This window comes from Styela clava, chromosome 11, assembly GCF_964204865.1.
Source record: "Styela clava chromosome 11, kaStyClav1.hap1.2, whole genome shotgun sequence".
NCBI classification, from domain to species: Eukaryota; Metazoa; Chordata; class Ascidiacea; order Stolidobranchia; family Styelidae; genus Styela; species Styela clava.
Window position 1 is genome coordinate 16825167 of NC_135260.1, and position 24276 is coordinate 16849442.

Consider the following 24276-nt stretch of genomic DNA (forward strand, 5'->3'; position numbering starts at 1 on the left):
AACGGGGGTCCGTCGGAGGTCGATACTCCCTTCGAAAATTAGAAGAAACTTGAAGTCGACGACATAGCGTTTTTTTTTTACTGGTAAAATTTATTAAAATCGCTAATTGTTTTTGTGGCCGCGATCCTAAAGTTCGTAATCTGTATTCCCGCCCGATTCATTTTTTCGAAAGTATTAATTCTTGCGGGTCGGCGGACATCGAAGGAACAACTTATGTGCTTATTCTCTCTGAATCACAATTTTTTTTGGCATATGCCTGTATTGTTTTACAATCTACGAGGACGACGATAACTTGTTTTTCTTGTGCGAAACTAAGAGTTCAGTGTGCGAAACAAGTTAGAATACTATATTATAAAAATCGGTGAAGAGAAGCTGAGAATAAATGATAAAGAGGTGAATCCGCAACCCAATTTTTTGATCGAAAAGCGGCATTATAAAATATCAAAACTAAATTCTAAAACGGAAGATTTCACCATAAGTTTTGTTTTAGCAGTCTCGTAGCAGATTGAAAACGCTTTTTAGACATTGTAAATTTGTGTTATGTTAGGATTTCTATAAAATTTGTACAACCATACAATATAGTAACTGAAATCGAAACACAGTAAATACTTACTTTTCTCCCAATACTTCTTTTTCTCGGTATGTGACGATATTATATAAGATAATTAATGCAAAATATATCAACATTTTTTTTTTCCAATATTGGAAATTACAATCGTTCGTATTTTGTCCCTATCTTTAAAATAATTTTGAGTGCCGAAAAAACAAATGCACTGCACTGCACTGCGATCCTACATATAGATAATGTCACATTTGAAAATACGCTCGTTGTCATATTTCGACGCTACTGCTGTCAAATTTTATTAATGATGTTATTACTTCTTTTGACAGTCACAAAATTAGCAAAGTCATTATTTTAATAAGTAATCGAATGGCTCGCGGAGCCCCTAAGTTTCTCTCACCGAGCATTTTGAGAACCTCTGCACTAATAGACCAAGGGAGAAATTTTCGTCAGAGTGTTTGAAGTATCGAAGACGCAAAATTTCGCAAGTTCAATAGAAATTTTGAAATTTTAGCGTAAAAATTTTTTTTTTAGATGAGTGCGTTTTACATATATTGCTGAATAGAGCTCTATCACACGCTAATAAAAAGCCATGAGTGAAGCTTTAGGGCCTAATGGTTGACAAAAAAAATAACCCATGTAAAATGGCACCAGACCGACCGGTTGGGGAGGGTTAAAACACCATTAATATTATTTAAAGTTGGAATAGGCATAATAATACTGAATATTACGACTTCTAACATGTCTAACTTCGTTACAAGCACAGTCCTTGTCATTCTGTATACCATATCATATACCCTTTTTTTATTTTTCTTGAAAATCGTTTTCACCACAAATGGTAAGTCACGCGAAGTACCATACTATGTATGTGGATCTGACAGAGGGTAGTAATGTAGTTGTTAACCCCCTTGTCTGTTAATACCCTTATTGATATTCTGTTGAGCGTTGGAAGTTGAATTGTATTTCAAATAACAATAACATATAAGTGTATTAATATAACCTTAAATCTCACACCCAGTGGTACATTCAACCATATGGTTCGTGTCCTAAAATTAAATTTCCTATAGTTTACTATAGCCGTAAATACCTTATAACTAGTATAGACCTTCATTGGTAGTGTTTCTAGAATCCATGCTTTCATGTCCATAAGTTTTCAAATCTAGAAATATATTCCCTATTTCTTCATAGTTTATTTCGAGTATTAATATGTTATGTTCTTATAATGAATGTATAATATCTACAATCCCTGTGGGTAATGTAACTTGGTAATGTAATGTAACCGTTTGAAAACCACTGTACTAGTAAATAATTGACTTGTCAATATTTATATGATATACAATATATTGCACTGACAGATCATTCAAATTAAGTACAAATTGTAATTTTTGTGGAAATCAGCAAATAATTTTAGAATAAACGAAAAATTATTAATTTATTTTTTTATACTTGTATATACTAGTATAAGCTTAGCTTCTCTGTGTCCCTGTTATGTACAATTCCAAAGATTGATAATGATATAGTTCGAACAACTATATCTCTTCTCTGTATTTCTGTCAAATAGCATCTTCTGTGATTCAAATAACTTGATAGTGTCTTAGGTCAACGAAATTTTGTTTCATCTAAAGTTAGATAGACTCGGTATACACATGATCATGACATTAAATTGATTTTTTTTTATGTATTTTATTATAATGTTAATTTTGCTTCACCTCTACCAAACAGCATTTTTTGTAATCTATAAATCCAATACTTGATAATGAAACTATATATTTATTTTCAGTTTTCTAAAACACTACTTGAAAGAGTCATTGTATCAAAGGGAATCGACATTGTTAATAGTCTGGTGCATCACGGAGTGAGATGGAAGCCTATATAGTCTAAAGAGTAAAGAGCAAGTATGTAATCTTCTAAATCTTTCAATTCATATTTTGTCAGGTATAAACTGATATATATATCATGTTAAATCCCACTAGTCAGGAAGAGCTGCAAATATTTGAATTATCCTCACAAGATATCCAAAATATTTCGCCCAATTTTATTGATATAATTTCGTGAAGTCATGTAATGCAATTGTTTCCACACGCTAGTTCATGGGCAGGTGTTCAGTTTTTTTTTTATGCTATAAATTTTGTTGCTTTGTTAATTTCGTATACCTAATTTCTGAAAATACGCGGTTTAGGTTTCTTATCGGGCGTTCAGCTATCGATGGCAAGTATCGAAGTATGTAAGTGCCAGTCGCCAGCCATGAAGGGTTATAATACTGTCAATGGGGCATTTGCGGTTGCATTCAATTTGTCGGGCCTCATTTTATAGTATTTGTTATATTCATATTTTATGGGTTTAGTTTCTTCGCCATAGCGTTTTGTTAGTTTTTCAATATTCTTAGAACAGTAGTTTCAACCAGGGTTCAATCGAGTTTTTGGTGTTCGTTGGAGCTGTTCCAGGGTTTCGACGAGGGTCCTTTAAATTAAAACAGTTTTTTATTATGGCACTTTTCTATCACATCGTTCTCGAATTATGCAAATTTAATTAGAGTTCATCTCAGATATTTAAACTTACACGTTCAACAACTAATAAATTAGCTTTGCTATTTGTATAGTGTGCGCAGTTGTACGTTTTAGTGAACCCGTTATCTCCACGGATGTCGCGCGCTTGGGTGTTTGTGTTTATATGATAGTGCTCTTAGATGCTTTTTGCTTACGACTTTGAAACATCTTGGACTGTCATGAAAAACCTAGGATTTTCAAGATGAATCTTCTCATTTTCCATAACCTTGCACGAAATTAGGCTTCCCCTTTATAAAGTTAGGATTGGGCTCCTAATTTCAACTGTTCGGTACAATGTGGTTTGGCGAGAGCTTTCAGGATAGCGCATGGTTTCGACAGGCTCGGAAAGGTTAAGGTTAACTAGAATTTGAAAAATCACACAACGTTACGTAGTATTATTTTTTTCGATGTTGCCATTGCGAGAGTAAGAACAGACAGGCACAAATAGATTTGCTGAAATATATATCCAATTCATATCGAATTATATTTTCTGTTATTTATAAATCCAAAACTTGACATAGTTCATATAGTTCACATAATGACATAGTTCGAAAAATTACTGGTACATTCAAATTTTCTCCCCCAAGTCGAAATTAAATCGAAATAATTAAATATTCTTCTGAAATTAATAAATTTTTGTAAAATTTACCGTCTTCGAATACCACATTGTGCCACCACAACTTTTTGTTGAATAATTTTTTTTAAATTAGTTCTCGATTTAATGGAATATTTGAATTATTCCCCGCTAGGTCGGAAAAGTTCGAAATAGTTCAATATTTTTGAAAAAACTTATTGTGTTTCAAGTATATTACCACTAGGGGTGTGCAAAATCGAATATTTTTTTCCGAGTCGAATAGTTCGAATATTTTTTACGAATACCGAATAGTCGAATAACGAATATTTTTTTAAAATACAACGGGGGTCCGTCGGAGGTCGATACTCCCTTCGAAAATTAGAAGAAACTTGAAGTCGACGACATAGCGTTTTTTTTTTACTGGTAAAATTTATTAAAATCGCTAATTGTTTTTGTGGCCGCGATCCTAAAGTTTGTAATCTGTATTCCCGCCCGATTCATTTTTTCGAAAGTATTAATTCTTGCGGGTCGGCGGACATCGAAGGAACAACTTATGTGCTTATTCTCTCTGAATCACAATTTTTTTTGGCATATGCCTGTATTGTTTTACAATCTACGAGGACGACGATAACTTGTTTTTCTTGTGCGAAACTAAGAGTTCAGTGTGCGAAACAAGTTAGAATACTATATTATAAAAATCGGTGAAGAGAAGCTGAGAATAAATGATAAAGAGGTGAATCCGCAACCCAATTTTTTGATCGAAAAGCGGCATTATAAAATATCAAAACTAAATTCTAAAACGGAAGATTTCACCATAAGTTTTGTTTTAGCAGTCTCGTAGCAGATTGAAAACGCTTTTTAGACATTGTAAATTTGTGTTATGTTAGGATTTCTATAAAATTTGTACAACCATACAATATAGTAACTGAAATCGAAACACAGTAAATACTTACTTTTCTCCCAATACTTCTTTTTCTCGGTATGTGACGATATTATATAAGATAATTAATGCAAAATATATCAACATTTTTTTTTTCCAATATTGGAAATTACAATCGTTCGTATTTTGTCCCTATCTTTAAAATAATTTTGAGTGCCGAAAAAACAAATGCACTGCACTGCACTGCGATCCTACATATAGATAATGTCACATTTGAAAATACGCTCGTTGTCATATTTCGACGCTACTGCTGTCAAATTTTATTAATGATGTTATTACTTCTTTTGACAGTCACAAAATTAGCAAAGTCATTATTTTAATAAGTAATCGAATGGCTCGCGGAGCCCCTAAGTTTCTCTCACCGAGCATTTTGAGAACCTCTGCACTAATAGACCAAGGGAGAAATTTTCGTCAGAGTGTTTGAAGTATCGTTGACTCGTTGTACATGTTTATTAGTAGCTGAGTTTTAGGCATAATATTGACAATTTTAGCATATCTTTGAAAATTAGCTGTTTGCATCTACACTCCAGCTTACCATATTGAAAAACCTTGTTTTTGTCATATTACCGCCCAATAGTCGGGTTAAAAATTGCATTACTTAGTTCCCAATTTTGTCAGGTTTTTGTCATTCCCGAGAAGGAACTTTTTCCGTTGTTTGCAGTAATGCTGTTAGTTTAGGCACCAATGCGCGCTCATAATTTCATATGGCAGTCTTTTAGAACCCGACCCGTGTTCATTTCTTCGTCGGCATGAAACTTAATATTCTACCCAAAAAAAAAAAAAAAAAAAAAAAAAAAAGCATTAAAAAGGTATCAGCAATTATTCACTAGGGCAATGGTTTTCAAACGGTGGGGCGCGCCTCGCAAAATGGGCGTAGACAATTTTTGAGGGGGGCATGTAGATAAACAAATCTATTTTTTGTTTGGTGGACCTAATCGTGCATTTTTTGGATATTTACATTCCATCCTCGTATTTTCAAAGTATTTTTGAATGAAACATACCATTTGTTATTTGTAGCTTATTGCTAGCTAGGTATTTTTGAAGTGTGGCGAGCATTCTCATAACAAGAGTTTTACATTGTAATCACCTCAACTCGTAAAAATATTTCCATAGCTTTACTATACTTATGGAATGTTTTTTTCCTTCTTGAGATATAAGTACCAGTTATTGATTTCTCCTTGAACCCTTCCTACAAACGTCTAGCTGACTGCTAGAACAGCATTGTATTATTAGGAGAAATTAATTCTAAAACATGACAACTCATTTTTATGTATGATGAAATAAATTGAGTACACACTTGAATTTTGCGGATCAAGGATGTCTATATATCCTGTGTCATATTTATACGTATACTGCCTTCTTCATTGATAGCATAGTCATTATTATCCTGCATTGGATTCATTGATTTAATTTTATGAGCCAATATGGCTAATCTCATTTGTAATTTGAAATTACCATGGTCTATGACAGGGCCACTCAACTATTTTTGTCGAAGATCCGCATACAAAACTTAAAAAATATTTGGGTCCGGTCTTTCCAGAAATTATATTCCTCATCCTTAAACACGCACTTCCTCGGCCGACTAATGATTATTAGCTAATCAAGATTGTTTGTTATGGCGTTATATTTCTTTTCGTATATATTTAAATCTATAAAAGTGATTTTATAAAAGGAAACTTCAAAAGTGGGGCTAATGATTCAAAATAAAGAATTAGGCGCGGTCCGAATCGAATACCCAAAAAGTCCGGATTCGGACCGCGGTCCGCCAGTTTAGTAGCCCTGGTCTATGACCATGGTACTAACCAGACTGTGCCATTCGTTTTCCAAGCCAGAATTACATTAGCTTATTATAATAACGATGTTATATAAGTACGTCCAACCGAGTGTATCAATGTGAAGTCTATACCATTTGGCACTGGTTAACCACGGTATGCAAGCCCCAAACTAAAATATCGCTTCTAGTGGCGATACTGTAACGCAGTGGTTCTCAAATTTCTTCGTATTGTGGCGGCCTCCAAAAAATATGCTCAAGTTGCGACACCTCGTGAAAACCGCTTTAATACCTTTCAATAAAGGACCTTCTTGCAATGAGTTTTCAAAGTCAGTGAAATTGCATTTAACCACTTTTTACAATTGTCTCTGAACCTTGGTAAGAATTGTGAGAGCCGCACGCATTCCCCTCAACATTTATTCGAGATCGATATTGTGTGTATTACGGGCATGGTCGAAAGACCTGCTTCACATGAATACGAAGTTCCAAATGGGACCACAGTGCACAACGCATTTTTTACCAAGGAAGGATAATCCTTATTGAAGGAATTCCAATAACTCGTTACATTTTCAGAATTAAAATTTCTTTTTAAAACAATTCCGTTCAAAAACAGCGAAGAAAAGCAGCAATGTATTGTTGATGCAAGATTTCGGCCAGTGAAATATGTTATCTAATAAGCCCAAACGGCATTTAGTAACATTGCGTTCCCAGTTGCAACAAAAACCACGGAGCTTTTCTACTTGAACGATCCAAAGTCAATCAAGCCTTTGTCATACTTGCGTTTTTGGACTTCTTGTATAGTATCGTTTCCACGCTTGTTATATTACTTTCCTATGCGCCCAAAAGAGATTCCGCAAAAAAGAAAAAAAAAATTCACGACGCCCAATGCACTTTGAGAACCACTGCTGTAACGTATCAGTATAGCCGTAAATCCTATTGGTATAGTCCGTTCATGTTCATAATTGTCTGCATTTAGAAATACATTTCCTATTGCTATATCGTTGATTGCTGGTACTAATATGTTAGGTTATTATGTGTATGCATCTATATAATGGATAAAATAGAATAAATACACGGGTTTTACGGATACAACCATGTCTATATTTCTTATGTTTTGTTTATACAGGTATTACGTTATTGATAAAATGGTCCTTATTATTCTGTGTAGAATTTACTTGTTTAATCTTATGAGCAAAACTTTACCGCAAAATAGTAAGATACTATAAAAAAGAACCGACTAAGCTCAGAAATGTAACTGTAAATTATCATGGTTTCCCAAACTTTTTAGTCGCAGTAATATATACAGTAAAATATACAACTTCATTCATAAATCATAGTTTATAGTGTTTTCAATGAGATATATTATCTCAGTGATCTTCCAGAGATATTTTTTTTAATTTTTGTGACATTTTCGTCAGCCACAATCTCAAATCACCTCGTTTACTAATCGACTGGCAATTTCTTTGTTTGGATAGCACTTGTTGGATAGCATAGTAAATGAAGGAATCCAGGTTTCTGCCTTCTGCCTTTTTTGCATGGTTTGTCAAATTATGAGAGATTTTCATTAAAAAGATGCATCTTTATAAAAATCACGCATTGATGCATCTTTATAAAAATCAGGCATTGATGCATCTCTTGAATATAACATATGAATTTTATTTCCTTATTTCATTGCATTTCAAGAAGCATTGTAAAGGAGCATTCAAATATTGAACCCCTGCACAGTGGACTCAGCATCAACTTTTTTGCGTGCTATCATTCGTCTAATTATATTTAAATTGTAGGCTCGTTAAACGATTAACTGGTTTATACCACCTGGTAGTAAACAGTTAAAAAGCATGCCATTCATGTTCCGATCCAGAATCGCAATAAATTTTCAATACTGATAATATTGGAGTGAGTCTAATCAAGTACATTAATATAACCGTTGATCTTACTACCTTCGGTGCTGGTTAACCATGCACTTCGTGTCCCAAACTGAAATTTTCAAAAAATGTAATATATAAATTAGGCCAATTGCACCAATGTAGACGTAAATCCCCTACGCCCGACTTATACTTCCCTTGGTAGTCCCAGTAACCAATAAACCATACGTTTCATGTTGATATGTGTTCGAAGCTGGCAATCCTTGTTACTCCCAGTAACCATACAATTCAGGTTAATAAGAGTTCAATGCTAGCAATCCTTGGTAATCCAAGTAACCATACGATTCATATTGATAAGTGTTCTAAGCTGGCAATCCTTGGTAATCCAAGTAACCATACGACTCATACTGATAAGTGTTCGAAGCTGGCAATCCTTGGTAGTCCAAGTAACCATACGGTTCATATTGATAAGTGTTCGAAGCTGGCAATCCTTGGTAGTCCAAGTAATCATACGGTTCATATTGATAAGTGTTCAAAGCTGGCGATTCTTGTTAGTCCAAGTAACCATACGGTTCATATCGATAAGTGTTCGAAGCTGGCAATTCTTGTTAGTCCAAGTAACCATACGGTTCATATTGATAAGTGTTCAAAGGTGGCAATTCTTGTTAGTCCAAGTAACCATACGATTCATATCGATAAGTGTTCAAAGCTGACAATTTTTGTTAGTCCAAGTAAACATACGGTTCCTATTGATAAGTGTTCAAAGCTGGCAATTCTTGTTAGTCCAAGTAACCATACGGTTCATATTGATAAGTGTTCAAAGCTGGCAATTCTTGTTAGTCCAAGTAACCATACGGTTCCTATTGATAAGTGTTCAAAGCTGGCAATTCCTGTTAGTCCAAGTAACCATACGGTTCCTATTGATAAGTGTTCAAAGCTGGCAATTCTTGTTAGTCCAAGTAACCATACGGTTCCTATTGATAAGTGTTCAAAGCTGGCAATTCTTGTTAGTCCAAGTAACCATACGGTTCATATTGATAAGTGTTCAAAGCTGGCAATTACTGTTAGTCCAAGTATCCATACAGTTCATATTGATAAGTGTTCAAAGCTGGCAATTCTTGTTAGTCTAAGTAACCCCATACGATTCATATTGATAAGTGTTCGAAGCTGGCAAACCTCGGTAGTCCGAGTAACCATACGGTTCGTATTGATAAGTGTTAGAAGCAGGTAATCCTTTGTAGTCACTGTAATCATATGTTTCATGTTGATAAGTGTTCGAAGATGGCAATATTCCTAATGCGCTGTTATTAGGTGCGAGAGTTCATATCTTATATTCATGCGTGTATGTATGTATGACGCTGTATTAAAGTCAATGTTCTATAGTAGAGTCGTATATTTCGCGAAAAAGAAACTCCAGCCCGGACGCAAAGTGCGTATCGTAAACAATAACATTAACTCCTTTATAATGACCCATTATTGGTTTAGCATGTATTTTCAGTCATACATATCATCCCTGCCGCTGTGTTGTTTTGATAAATATGATTTCGACTGCACCATACTTGGCGCCATATCGAGATTTTTTTAAACGTGAAAAAAACGTAAAATTAATGGTAATTTTCACGCGTAACAGCGCGTATTAGAATGTTTGCGGCTTTCTACGCGCATTTCCGTCGGAAAAAGTAAAATTTTTTGCATCGAGGGGGCGTGTGCACTAATAATTAGAGATGTGGCGTCATCAAAATCGTCAATTTAAGCCTTGAACCTAGAAATTCTGTAAATACAATCGTGAATATTAGAGTAACCATTCTTGCTATAATAGTGGTTTTGGTGTTGTTCTGTCGGAAAGTAACACAAGTCGGAAAATAACACGTTGAAATAAAAATTAATTTATTAGGAATAATTATTAACCCTATACTAGACACAAAATTTCGCAAGTTCAATAGAAATTTTGAAATTTTAGCGTAAAATTTTTTTTTTTAGATGAGTGCGTTTTACATATATTGCTGAATAGAGCTCTATCACACGCTAATGAAAAGCCATGAGTGAAGCTTTAGGGCCTAATGGTTGACAAAAAAAATAACCCATGTAAAATGGCACCAGACCGACCGGTTGGGGAGGGTTAAAACACCATTAATATTATTTAAAGTTGGAATAGGCATAATAATACTGAATATTACGACTCCTAACATGTCTAACTTCGTTACAAGCACAGTCCTTGTCATTCTGTATACCATATCATATACCCTTTTTTTTATTAATCTTGAAAATCGTTTTCACCACAAATGGTAAGTCACGCGAAGTACCATAATATGTATGTGGATCTGACAGAGGATAGTTATGTAGTTGTTAACCCCCTTGTCTGTTAACACCCTTATTGATATTCTGTTGAGCGTTGGAAGTTGAATTGTATTTCAAATAACAATAACATATAAGTGTATTAATATAACCTTAAATCTCACACCCAGTGGTACATTCAACCATATGGTTCGTGTCCTAAAATTAAATTTCCTATAGTTTACTATAGCCGTAAATAATGCTTTCATGTCCATAAGTTTTCAAATCTAGAAATATATTCCCTATTTCTTCATAGTTTGTTTCGAGTATTAATATGTTATGTTCTTATAATGAATGTATAATATCTACAATCCCTGTGGGTAATGTAACTTGGTAATGTAATGTAACCGTTTGAAAACCACTGTACTAGTAAATAATTGACTTGTCAATATTTATATGATATACAATATATTGCACTGACAGATCATTCAAATTAAGTACAAATTGTAATTTTTGTGGAAATCAGCAAATAATTTTAGAATAAACGAAAAATTATTAATTTATTTTTTATACTTCTAGTATAAGCTTAGCTTCTCTGTGTCCCTGTTATGTACAATTCCAAAGATTGATAATGATATAGTTCGAACAACTATATCTCTTCTCTGTATTTCTGTCAAATAGCATCTTCTGTGATTCAAATAACTTGATAGTGTCTTAAGTCAACGAAATTTTGTTTCACCTAAAGTTAGATAGACTCGGTATACACATGATCATGACATTAAATTGATTTTTTTTTATGTATTTTAATATAATGTTACTTTTGCTTCACCTCTACCAAACAGCATTTTTTGTGATCTATAAATCCAATACTTGATAATGAAACTATATATTTATTTTCAGTTTTCTAAAACACTACTTGAAAGAGTCATTGTATCAAACGGAATCGACATTGTTAATAGTCTGGTGCATCACGGAGTGAGATGGAAGCCTATATAGTCTAAAGAGTAAAGAGCAAGTATGTAATCTTCTAAATCTTTCAATTCATATTTTGTCAGGTATAAACTGATATATATATCATGTTAAATCCCACTAGTCAGGAAGAGCTGCAAATATTTGAATTATCCTCACAAGATGTCCAAAATATTTCGCCCAATTTTATTGATATAATTTCGTGAAGACATGTAATGCAATTGTTTCCACACGCTAGTTCACGGGCAGGTGTTCAGTTTTTTTTTTATGCTATAAATTTTGTTGCTTTGTTAATTTCGTATACCTAATTTCTGAAAATACGCGGTTTATGTTTCTTATCGGGCGTTCAGCTATCGATGGCAAGTATCGAAGTATGTATGTGCCAGTCGCCAGCAATGAAGGGTTATAATACTGTTAATGGGGCATTTGCGGTTGCATTCAATTGGTCGGGCCTCATTTTATAGTATTTGTTATATTCATATTTTATGGGTTTAGTTTCTTCGCCATAGCGTTTTGTTAGTTTTTCAATAGTCTAGAACAGTAGTTTCAACCAGGGTTCAATCGAGTTTTTGGTGTTCGTTGGAGCTGTTCCAGGGTTTCGACGAGGGTCCTTTAAATTGAAACAGTTTTTTATTATGGCACTTTTCTATCACATCGTTCTCGAATTATGCAAATTTAATTAGAGTTCATCTCAGATATTTAAACTTACACGTTCAACAACTAATAAATTAGCTTTGCTATTTGTATAGTGTGCGCAGTTGTACGTTTTAGTGAACCCGTTTTCTCCACGGATGTCGCGCGCTTGGGTGTTTGTGTTTATATGATAGTGCTCTTAGATGCTTTTTGCTTATGACTTTGAAACATCTTGGACTGTCATGAAAAACCTAGGATTTTCAAGATGAATCTTTTCATTTTCCATAACCTTGCACGAAATTAGGCTTCCCCTTTATAAAGTTAGGATTGGGCTCCTAATTTCAACTGTTCGGTACAATGTGGTTGGGCGGGAGCTTCCAGGATAGCGCATGGGTTCGACAGGCTCGGAAAGGTTAAGGTTAACTAGAATTTGAAAAATCACACATCGTTACGTAGTATTATTTTTTTCGATGTTGCCATTTTGCGAGAGTAAAAACAGACAGGTACAAATAGATTTGCTGAAATATATATCCAATTCATATCGAATTATATTTTCTGTTATTTATAAATCCAAAACTTGACATAGTTCATATAGTTCACATAATTACATAGTTCGAAAAATTACTGGTACATTCAAATTTTCACCCCCAAGTCGAAATTAAATCGAAATAATTAAATATTCTTCTGAAATTAATAAATTTTTGTAAAATTTACCGTCTTCGAATACCACATTGTGCCACCACAACTTTTTGTTGAATAATTTTTTTTATATTAGTTCTCGATTTAATGGAATATTTGAATTATTCCCCGCTAGGTCGGAAAAGTTCGAAATAGTTCAATATTTTTGAAAAAACTTATTGTGTTTCAAGTATATTACCACTAGGGGTGGGCAAAATCGAATATTTTTTTCCGAGTCGGATAGTTCGAATATTTTTTACGAATACCGAATAGTCGAATAACGAATATTTTTTTTAAATACAACGGGGGTCCGTCGGAGGTCGATACTCCCTTCGAAAATTAGAAGAAACTTGAAGTCGACGACAAAGCGTTTTTTTTTTACTGGTTAAATTCATTAAAATCGCTAATTGTTTTTGTGGCCGCGATCCTAAAGTTCGTAATCTGTATTCCCGCCCGATTCATTTTTTTGAAGGTATTATTTCTTGCGGGTCGGCGGACATCGAAGTTTTATATATTAAGTATACCCGTGCGTTGCCGTTGAAAATTTTTTAAAACTGTAAAAGTCGCCAATAACGCGTGCGATAGCATTTTGCTATACTCGCCGATTGTTATCATCAGTGTGACGTGGTATTTAGGCCGTAAACAACTTTATGTTGGTTTTATTTTCTCTAAATCAAAACTTTTCCACAACGTTGTGCCTTGTGCGACGTTAACGATGATAATTATTTTATTTTTGTACACACACGGATTTGCGAATCCGGCGATAGTTTAATTAATATACGTTCACCGGCGACGATTTTCTGAGGACAACGCAAATTTTTTGATTGAAAAGCGGCAATATAATATACTGAAAATAAAACTTTAAGCAATATGAGTTTTATTGAGGCCTGCGACAGTTTAAAAACGCCTTTTTGGGCATTGAAAATCGCAAAATTTCGTTTGCCTCTCTCACACATTATGTTTGGTCGGCGTTTAGAAAACATCGTCATTAAAATCGAAGCACTGTTAATTGTGGGCGGGATTGGCCATATTATCCATTACTTTAAATTGCCGTCGAACATTTTTTTTCAACATTATACAAGGTTTGAAACGGGACAATTTTCCCCGGGTTGTGATGATATATATAAGATAATCGATCAAATGTATATTCAATCAAAATTATTGTGCTAAAATAAATATTTATTTGAGATATTACAGCAGATTTATGGATTTTTTGATGTTACAAGTCCTGAAAAAAAGAAAATCAAAGCTTTATTATATGTTCGAGCAGTTTACCACAATTTATGTTCGCATTTTAAATATGCCCTTATCGGTCACAAATTGATCACTTTGCACAACAGAAAACTTATTATTCATTGTAAAAGCCGGCTCTTTTAACAAGTGGCCTAATCGCGGCGATGAATATGTATTTTTGATTAAACGATATACTTTATATGTATTTTCATTGTAAGAAATGAAATTGTACTCTACGGGATTTTTTATCAGTTATTGAGATTTTTCTAACGTCGATAACGAGTTCGCAAGATTCCAAAAATACGTATTAAAATTAAATACACCCGGCAGTTTATCTCATACTTTTATGTCCACAGATCGCCGTGGCATTTCACTGAAGTAATGTTTTAATTCTGACTTAAGAAGAAGAAACCGCTAGTTACGTTTGACATAATTAAATTAATATATAAAGACATCTTGGAATCCCATAGGCCGTACTTGTCATGGATTGATCATTTTACGCAACAGAAAAATCATTATGCGCTGAAAAAACGTCTTTAACGAACGTGTAATCGCGGTGACTGTTACAGACGGCAATGAGAATTTCCGATTTTTTACATACAATCGTCATACGTTTATAATTTACAGAACGTTCATAAATTTACGCAACGGTGGGGACATATTTTACAAAATAAGGAAATGAAACGATACGTTAGGCGTGAAAAGAAAACAAATAACATCATAACGCAAAGAAAATTTGTCGCTTTTGTATGTTAGCGAGCGCCGTTTGTGAATTCTCCCGCAATTCACGATTGATTTGCCGACGCGTGAATTCCGTGTTGAAGCAAAGCGACGCAGGTCACGTGGTACCGGGTATTCGAATAGTAAAATGCCATTCGAATATTTTGATATTCGATTCGATATTCGTTATTCGAATATTATGCCCAGCCCTAATTACCAGAATTGAGAATGTTTCTTAAGAAAAATGAGAGATTTGGGAAAACACCCCGCGCCATCTACAAAATGACAAAATATTAGTTGTCCAGCTTGGGGTAGGGTTCGGGTTAAGTAAGAATGATTTGAAAATTTGAAATCTACATTCATTTTTTTTTTTTGAAATTAATGAAATAGTCACTTCTAACTCTTTGATAAAGTTTTTTGATTTTATCGTAACGATACTGATCAGTTTGTTCTTCATTAGGGCTCTCGTGTACTTTTTCAGAGCAATGCTGTATTACACGATGGTATTTTGCGAAAGTCTTAAGCTATGTGGTGAAGAGAGAAAAATGAACTGCAAAATTCTTGTTCCTTCATGTTCCATAGAAAACAGTTCCAAACAGGCTGGCAAGCCAGAAAATATCCAATTTACACTGCACACATGCCGAGTCATATTAATAAAGCCTTTGCTTAATCGTTTGTTCTTCTCCTTGGACATTTATAAACTTGTTTTGGTATCCCAGCAAAGGACATGACACTGTAACGCCGTTCTACCATACGTAGTTCGTCAAATAGCCGCGTTTTTATTACTCCGTTCCGATTTTAATGCTTGACTCAAATTAGAATAATTTTAAGTTGAAACACGTTCAAATATTAACTGAGGACAGCTAAACTAACCCAATATGCTAGGTTTATTTTGCGATAATAACGTATTCCTTGAATAATAATTTTTTAACGAATGTTCATATTACTATCGTGTATTGTTTACTTGTTTTATTTTATTCTTAATTGCGGTATATTGGATTTTCATTTATTTTAATTTCGGTTTCAAATGGTTAAAATGAGTTTTCTACCTTCTGCTTAAAACAAACATCAATGTCGTTGTACAGTCAGTGCTGGTCAAACGAAACTAAAAGGCTTTTGAAAATAAGTATCGGGTATCGGTAATATCGGCAAATTATTTGGTATCGGTATTCGTACCGATATCGGCTAGATGTAGACTGATATTTCCGAATTAATTAACTTTTTAATCTATTCCAGAAAAAAAAGTAGGTTGAAATACTGATATGAAAATTATTTTTGGCTTTTCACAGTATTAGCCTCGTTAAGTATGAGCAATGCTGTTTCCGAGCCGCACGAATAGGAACGAGAATAGGCCACCCACAGTAGCCAAACCCGATGAGTTTTCTAACCGAACCCCGATGCTATTAGCGTCAGTGTGCAATGTATTTAAACTAAAAAACGCATTTGGACCCAAAACATTAATTTCTTATTATCTGAAATATGTCTTTTTCAATCTGAAAAATTGTGTGGCATGAAGAATGCTTGCAAACTGTTACTTTACCTAGTTTGGACTGCACACTTGAGATAATATTTACATAGCATGTAAACGTCGGCAATTTCTGCTTTAAAATATTGATATCGGCGTTTTATCGTTTATTGATAAGTGCTCGAAGCTGGCAATTCTTGTTAGTCCCGGTTCAAGTGTTAGAAGCAGGTAATCCCTTGTAGTCACTGTAATCATATGTGTCATGTTGATAAGTGTTCGAAGATGGCAATATTCCTAATGCGCTGTTATTAGGTGCGAGAGTTCATATCTTATATTCATGCGTGTATGTATCTATGTATGACGCTGTATTAACCATCCCCAACCGGTCGTTCTGGTGCCATTTATATGGGTTATTTTTTGTCAACCATTAGGCCCTAAAGCTACGCTCATGGCTTTTTATTAGTGCGTGATAGAGCTCTATTCAGCAATATATGTAAAACGCACTCATCTAAAAAAAAACAATTTACGCCAAAATTCCGAAATTTCTATTGAACTTGCCAGATTTTGTGTCTAGTCGAGGGTTAATAATTATTCCTACTTAATTAATTTTATTTCAACATTTTTTTGTGTTATTTTCCAACAGAACAACACCAAAACCACTATTATAGCAAGAATGCATTCACGATTGTATTTACAGAATTTTTAGGTTCAAGGCTTCAATTGACGATTTTGATGACGTCACACCTCTTATTTTCCGACGGAAATGCGCGTAGAAAGCCGTAAACATTCTATTACGCGCTGTTACGCTTGAAAATTACCATTGATTTTACGTTTTTCTCACGTTTAAAAAATCTCGATACCTCTGCCAAGTATGTTGCGGTCGAAATCATATTTATCAAAACAACACAGCGCTATGGATGATGTGTATGACTGAAATTACATGCTAAACCAATAATAAGTCATTATAAAGGAGTTGAATGTTATTGATTCCTTGTCCGAGTCGCGTCAACAATTTCACACATCTGAATGGCGATTTTGAAATCAACGCTTTTTATACGATTCGCACTTTGCGTCCCGGCTGGAGTCTCTTTTTCGTGAAATAAACGACTCTACTATAGAACATTGATGTGGAATAGACATAATAATACTGAATATTACGACTCTAAAACTGTTTATCGTACCTATGCTAACATGTCTAACCTCGTTACAAGCATAGTCCTTATCATTCTGTATACCATATCATATACCCTTTTTTTATTAATCTTGAAACCCGTTTTCACCACAAATGGTAAGTCACGCGAAGTACCATACTATGTATGTGAATCTGACAGAGGGTAAAAATGTAGTTGTGAAACTCCCTGGTCTGTTGACACCCTTATTGATATTGAGCGTTGGAAGTTGAATTGTATTTCAAATAACAATAACATAAGTGTAATAATATAACCTTAAATCTCACACCCATTGGTACTGGTTTAACCATATGGTTCGTGTCCGAAAATTAAATTTCCTATAATTTACTATAGCCGTAAATAACTTATAACTAGTATAGACCTTCATTGGTTGTGTTCCTAGAACCCATGCTTTCATGTCCATAAGTTTTTAAATCTAGATATATATATTCCCTATTTCTTCATAGTTTATTCCGAGTATTAATATGTTATGTTCTTATAATGAGTGTATAATATCTACAATCCCTGTGGCTAATGTAACTTATTGAAAATTTATATTTTTAGTTGTTGGGAAGAAAAAGAAGAGAGGACCCGGATATTAAGGTAAATATAACACACAAATTAGGAAAATAAGGCGGAAAAGATTTTTTTTTAAGTTTCATCAATCAGCTTCACGTCCCCTTGTTTACGTTCCTTTGCGAGGCGCGCCCCACCGTTTGAAAACCATTGAACTAGTAAATAATTGACTGGTCAATATTTCTATGATAAAATACAATATAATGCACTGACAGATCATTCAAATTAAGTACAAATTGTAATTTTCGTGGAAATCAGCAAATAATTTTAGATTAAACGAAAAATTAATAATTTATTTTTTTAAACTTCTAGTATAAGCTTAGCTTCTCTGTGTCCCTGTTATGTACAATTCCAAAGATTGATAATGACATAGTTCGAACAACTATCTTTTCTCTGTATTTCTGTCAAATAGCATTTTTTGTGATTCAAATAACTTGATAGTGTCTTAGGTCAACGAAATTTTGTTTCATCTAAAGTTAGATAGACTCGGTATACACATGATCATGACATTAAATTGATTTTTTTTTATGTATTTTAATATAAGCTTACTTTTTCTTCTACTCTACCAAACAGCATTTTTTGTGATCTATAAATCCAATAAGTGATAATGAAACCATATATTTATTTTCAGTTTTCTAAAACACTGCTTGAAAGAGTCATTGCATCAAACGGAATCGACATTGTTAATAGTCTGGTGCATCACGGAGTGAGATGGAAGCCTATATAGTCTAAAGAGTAAAGAGCAAGTATGTAATCTTTTAAATCTTTCAATTCATATTTTGTCAGGTATAAACTGATACATATATCATGTTAAATCCCGCTAGTCAGGAAGAGCTGCAAATATTTGAATTATCCTCACAAGATGTCCAAAATATTTCGCCCAATTTTATTGATATAATTTCGTGAAGTCATGTAATGCAATGGTTTCCACACGCTAGTTCATGGGCAGGTGTTCAGTTTTTAGCCGGTATGCTATAAATTTTGTTGCTTTGGTAATTTCGTATACCTAATTTTCTGAAAATACGCGGGTTATGTTTCTTTTCGGGCGTTCTGCTATCGATGGCATGTATCGAAGTGTGTATGTGCCAGTCGCCAGCAATGAAGGGTTATAATACTGTCAATAGGGCATTTGCGGTTGCATTCAATTTGTCGGGCCTCATTTTATCGTATTTGTTATATTCATATTTTATGGGATTGTTTTTTCGCCATAGCGTTTTGTTAGTTTTTCAATAGTCTAGAACAGTAGTTTTTTTTAACCAGGGTTCAATCGAGTTTTTGGTGTTCGTTGGAGCTGTTCCAGGGTTTCGACGAGGGTCCTTTAAATTATAATAGTTTTTTATTATGGCACTTTTCTATTACATCGTTCTCAAATTATGCAAATTTAATTAGAGTTCATCTCAGATATTTAAACTTACACGTTGAACATCTAGTAAATTAGCTTTGCTGTTTGTATAGTGTGCGCAGTTGTACGTTTTAGTGAACCCGTCATCTCCACGGATGTCGCGCGCTTGGGTGTTTGTGCTTATATGATAGTGCCCTTGGATGCTTTCTGCTTATGACCTTGAAACATCTTGGGCTGTTATGAAAAACCTAGGTCTTCAAGATGAATCTTTTCATTTTCTATAACCTTGCACAAAATTAGGCTTCCCCTTTTAGGATTGGGCTCCTAATTTCAACTGTTCGGTACAATGTGGTTTGGCGGGAGCTTCCAGGATAGCGCATGTGTTCGACAGGCTCGGAAAGGTTAAGATTAACTAGAGTTTGAAAAATCACACAACGTTACGTAGTATTATTTTTCGATGTTGCCATTTCGCGAGAGTAGAAACAGACAGGTACAAATAGATTTTGCTGAAATATATATCCAATTCATATCCAATTATATTTTCTGTCATTTATAAATCCAAAACTTGACATAATTCATATAGTTCACATAATGACATAGTTCGAAAAATTACTGGTACATTCAAATTTTAACCCCCAAGTCGAAATTAGATCGAAATAATTAAATATTCTTCTGAAATTAATAAATTTTAGTGAAATTTACCGTCTTCGAATACCACATTGTGCCACCACAACTTTTTGTTGAATAAGTTTTTTATATTAGTGCTCGATTTAATGGAATATTTAAATTATTCCCCGCTAGGTCGGAAAAGTTCGAAATAGTTCAATATTTTTGAAAAAACTCATTGTGTTTTAAGTATATTACCACAATTCAGAATGTTTCTTAAGAAAAAAGAGAGATTTGGGAAAACACCCTCCGCCATCTTCAAAATGACAAAATATTTGTTGTTCAGCTTGGGGTAGGGTTCGGGTTAAGAATGATTTAAAAATTTGAAATCTACATTCATTTTTTTTTTTTGAAATTAATGAAATGGTCACTACTAACTCTTTAATGAAGTGTAATAAATTGATAGATTTGAAAGCACGTAACACGAGGACTTTTTATAAATTATTTAAATTTTTTTGATTTTGTCGTAACTATACTGAACAGTTTGTTCTTCATTAGGGCTTGCGTGTTGTTTTTCGGAGCAATGCTGTATTACACGATGGTATTTTGCGAAAGTCTTAAGCTATGTGGTGAAGAGAGAAAAATGAACTGCAAAATTCTTGCTCCTTCATGTTCCATAGAAAGCAGTTCCAAACAGGCTGGCAACCCAGAAAATATCCAATTTACACTGCACACAAGTCATATTAATAAGGCCTTTGCTTAATCGTTTGTTTTTCTATTTCAGCTGATCCTCTGCTAATAGGTGGACATTTATAAACTTGTTTTGGTATCCCAAGGACATGACACTGTAACGCCGTTCTACCATAAGTAGTTCGTCAAATAGCCGCGTTTTTATTAGATAACTTGGTTCCGATTTTAATGCTTGATTCAAATTAGAATAATTTAAGTTGAAAACGTTCAAATATTAACTGAAGACAGCTAAACTAACCCAATATGCTAGGTTTATTTTGCGATAATAACGTATGCCTTGAATATTAATTTTTTAACGAATGTTCATATTGCTATCGTGTATTGTTTACTTGTTTTATTTTATTCTTAATTGCGGTACATTGGATTTTCATTTATTTCAATTTCGGTTTCAAATGGTTAAAATGAGTTTTCTACCTTCTGCTTAAAACAAACATCAATGTCGTTGTACAGTCAGTGCTGGTCAAACAAAACTAAAAGGCTTTCGGAAATAGGTATTGGGTATCGGCAAATTATTTGGTATTGCTATTCGTATCGATATCGGCTACATGTAGACTGATATTTCCGAATTAATTAACTTTTTAATCTATTCCAGAAAAAAAAAGTAGGTTGAAGTACTGATATGAAAATTATTTTTGGCTTTCACAGTATTAGCCTCGTTAAGTATGAGCAATGCTGTTTCCCAACCGCACGAATAGAAACGAGAATAGGCCACCCACAGTAGCCAAATCTGATGAATTTTCTAACCGAACACCGATATTATTAGCGTCAGTGTGCACTGTATTTAAACTAAAAAACGCACCTGGACCCAAAATAATAATTTCTTATTATCTGAAATATGTTTTTTTCAATCTGAAAAATTGTGTGGCATGAATAATGCTTGCAAACTTTACCTAGTTTGGACTGCCCACTTGAGATAATAATTACATAGCATGTAAACGTCGGCAATTTCTGCTTTAAAATATTGATATCGGTTTTATCGTTGTTGTCGAATCGGTATCGGCGACAAGTAGTATTTGTACATTTCTCATGTTGGAATCTCTAGGTAATGGACGTTAATGTAATGTTTAAAATTGATATCATCCACCGCATGCGTTGTTGTAAAACAATGTACTCTCTTACTGCAAACATTAAACAAACAAATAGCATCTCTTAGGCGTGTAATTGGTTACGCATACTACTAAGATTCATTTCCTCATCTACAGACAAAGTTTACGTTCCGTATATATATATATATATATTTGACCCAGAGTTATTTTGAAAGTTATCGGGCATTGTACTTTCGGTGAATGACCGCTCATAGACGCAATTTCATCTTCTGTTCGTGGGAGAAAAATAGGCATGTTGACATAAACAAAATCTTGCATCGGTCTTGTCTTTTCATATTCTTGTTTGTTTAGTATTATTTCGTTATTTCGGATTATTGCGAGTCGGCTATTTAATTCGCATTAGAAGTTTGTCGTTTAAGTAGTGTTAATTCAATTGCCGTAATAAACTGATTGTTGGCTTGTATTATAGTTTGGTTAAATGGGTTCAAGATTATTGCATAAATTAATGTTGCTATTGTTCTTTCGGAATTAGTATGTTGTCGACCTACTTAGGTTGGTCGTAAACTTTAGCAACACTATACATTAAATAATTTTGGCTTCTACATTATGCGTTTCGCACATATTATTTGTTTTTTCGTACTTTGTTCATGTAGACTGGATATCCATTGCCAGAAATAGACTTCAATCATATTCAAAGTTGTGAATTTGTTAATATCGGGAAAACTGTAAGACAGTTGATGACGCGCAGCGTCACCGCCCAACACGTTATAGGCGTCTTGTAGAGCCTCATCATACGGAATAAGTTGCTCACAATTTATTTCCTTCGCCATAAAAATGCATAATAACTAAATGACATATATTTTCACAGGATTCCTCAATTAAGAAACTTGACGAATCTTTCTGTTTACAAAAGAAAATAAGACTCAATTATTCAAATAGGAAGAAGAGTTTTATTGAAGATAACCAAGATATGCTAGCCAACAAGTGCATTGAGTCCACACATAAGACTTCAATATAGGAAAATTCACTGTTTGTTTGAGACTGTATCCCATTGCCATACGTACTTTGAGCTCGTATGCATGTGCACGGATTATCAATATGTGGTAGCAAACAAATGCAATGGGCAGAACACACAAATGCCTTTATATCAAATAAGACTGTTGTTTAATGCTATACCAAAATGCCATACACACTGTAAAAGGATTATATGCGAAAGTTTAACAATTGTCAACCCGTAAGGAACCAACTATTTGTGTAATTTGAATAATTGCAAACGTCTTCTTCGGAGATTCTTTATTGTATATTTATTAATGAATTGAATCGTAGCTTAGAAATCTAAATACAATTTTTATTTGTATTTTAACACCTTGCAATGTAATCCTGTATTTGATGTACTGGTATGAAAAATTTAAAATAATTCTTTCGTTTTACGTTATTCTTATATTTTTATTACGGGTATTATATGTTACTAATTTGTGATTTATATTATTGTTTATTACTGATATTGTATATTTTTTAATGAGCTTTTTTGTAATATGCTGTATCCATACTTGCATATCTTATTTGTCATAATCATTATTTTCTCTTCTATTTTTGAGATATTTTCAACTGGAAAGGATATCGTGACACCGACAAAAGAAGAAAAGTATTACCAGGGATCGCCATGGCTTTTTTGTTTTTATTATTTTATTTGTTATAGATAGATTTAGATTCATTCCCCCCATTAGGAATACCCGCCATTAGGAATAATAGGGTTTTTATTAGGCTTAGATATTTTTAATGTTATTTTAGCTTCTCAGGCACACAACTTTGAAGACACTAGAAAAATCAAGAAAAGACGGATAGAAGGAAAATCTACAAATTACATGTAAATATTTTTCGAATTTTATGAGGCTTAGATCTTTTTAATGGTATTAGAGCATCTCAGGCACAGAATTATGAAGAAGAAAGATAAAGATTGATACAAGGAAACAATGAAGAAATTTGGAAAAGACTGAAACAAGGAAAATCTATAAATTGAATGTAAATATTTTTACAAATTTTATTAGGTTTAGATATTGTTAATATTATCTTAGCTTCTCAGGCAAAGAATTTTGAAGGCACTGAAGAAATTGAAAGAAGACGGAACCGGAGCCAAATCTAAAATACCGGTAAATATGTTACATTTGTTTCATTAGGCAGGCTTTATTTTTCTGATTATATTATTACTGATACAATAATGCACAAGTATTATGTTTCTTGCTGGCATTTAATATTTATTAATAAAGCTTTTTTTAGTAATATGCTGTATCCATACTTGCATATCTTATTTGTCATAATCATTATTTTCTCTTCTATTTTTGAGATATTTTCAACTGGAAAGGATATCGTGACACCAACAAAAGAAGAAAAGTAATAACAGGGTTCGCCATGGCATTTTTGTTTTTATTTTCTATGTTATAGATAGATTTAGATTCATTCCCCCCATTAGAAATACCCGCCATTAGGAATAATAGGGTTTTTATTAGGCTTAGATATTTTTAATGGTATTTTAGCTTCTCAGGCACACAACTATGAA

At 33.6% G+C, this 24276-nt stretch overlaps 1 long non-coding RNA gene across 3 annotated transcripts in view; it reads left to right on the top strand.

The window, feature by feature from the left end:
• LOC120347567 (uncharacterized) overlaps nucleotides 1-23243 on the top strand; it is a 38452-nt gene extending 15209 nt beyond the window's left edge. The window contains exons 7-11 of one of the 3 annotated variants that reach the window (XR_013479115.1): nucleotides 2343-2457; nucleotides 11433-11547; nucleotides 17964-18002; nucleotides 18607-18721; nucleotides 22588-23243. This is a non-coding gene — a long non-coding RNA (uncharacterized LOC120347567). The remainder of the gene's footprint in view (nucleotides 1-2342; nucleotides 2458-11432; nucleotides 11548-17963; nucleotides 18003-18606; nucleotides 18722-22587) is intronic. The other 2 variants (XR_013479116.1, XR_013479117.1) reach the window with 2 other exon arrangements.
• Nucleotides 23244-24276: the final 1033 nt, after the last annotated feature.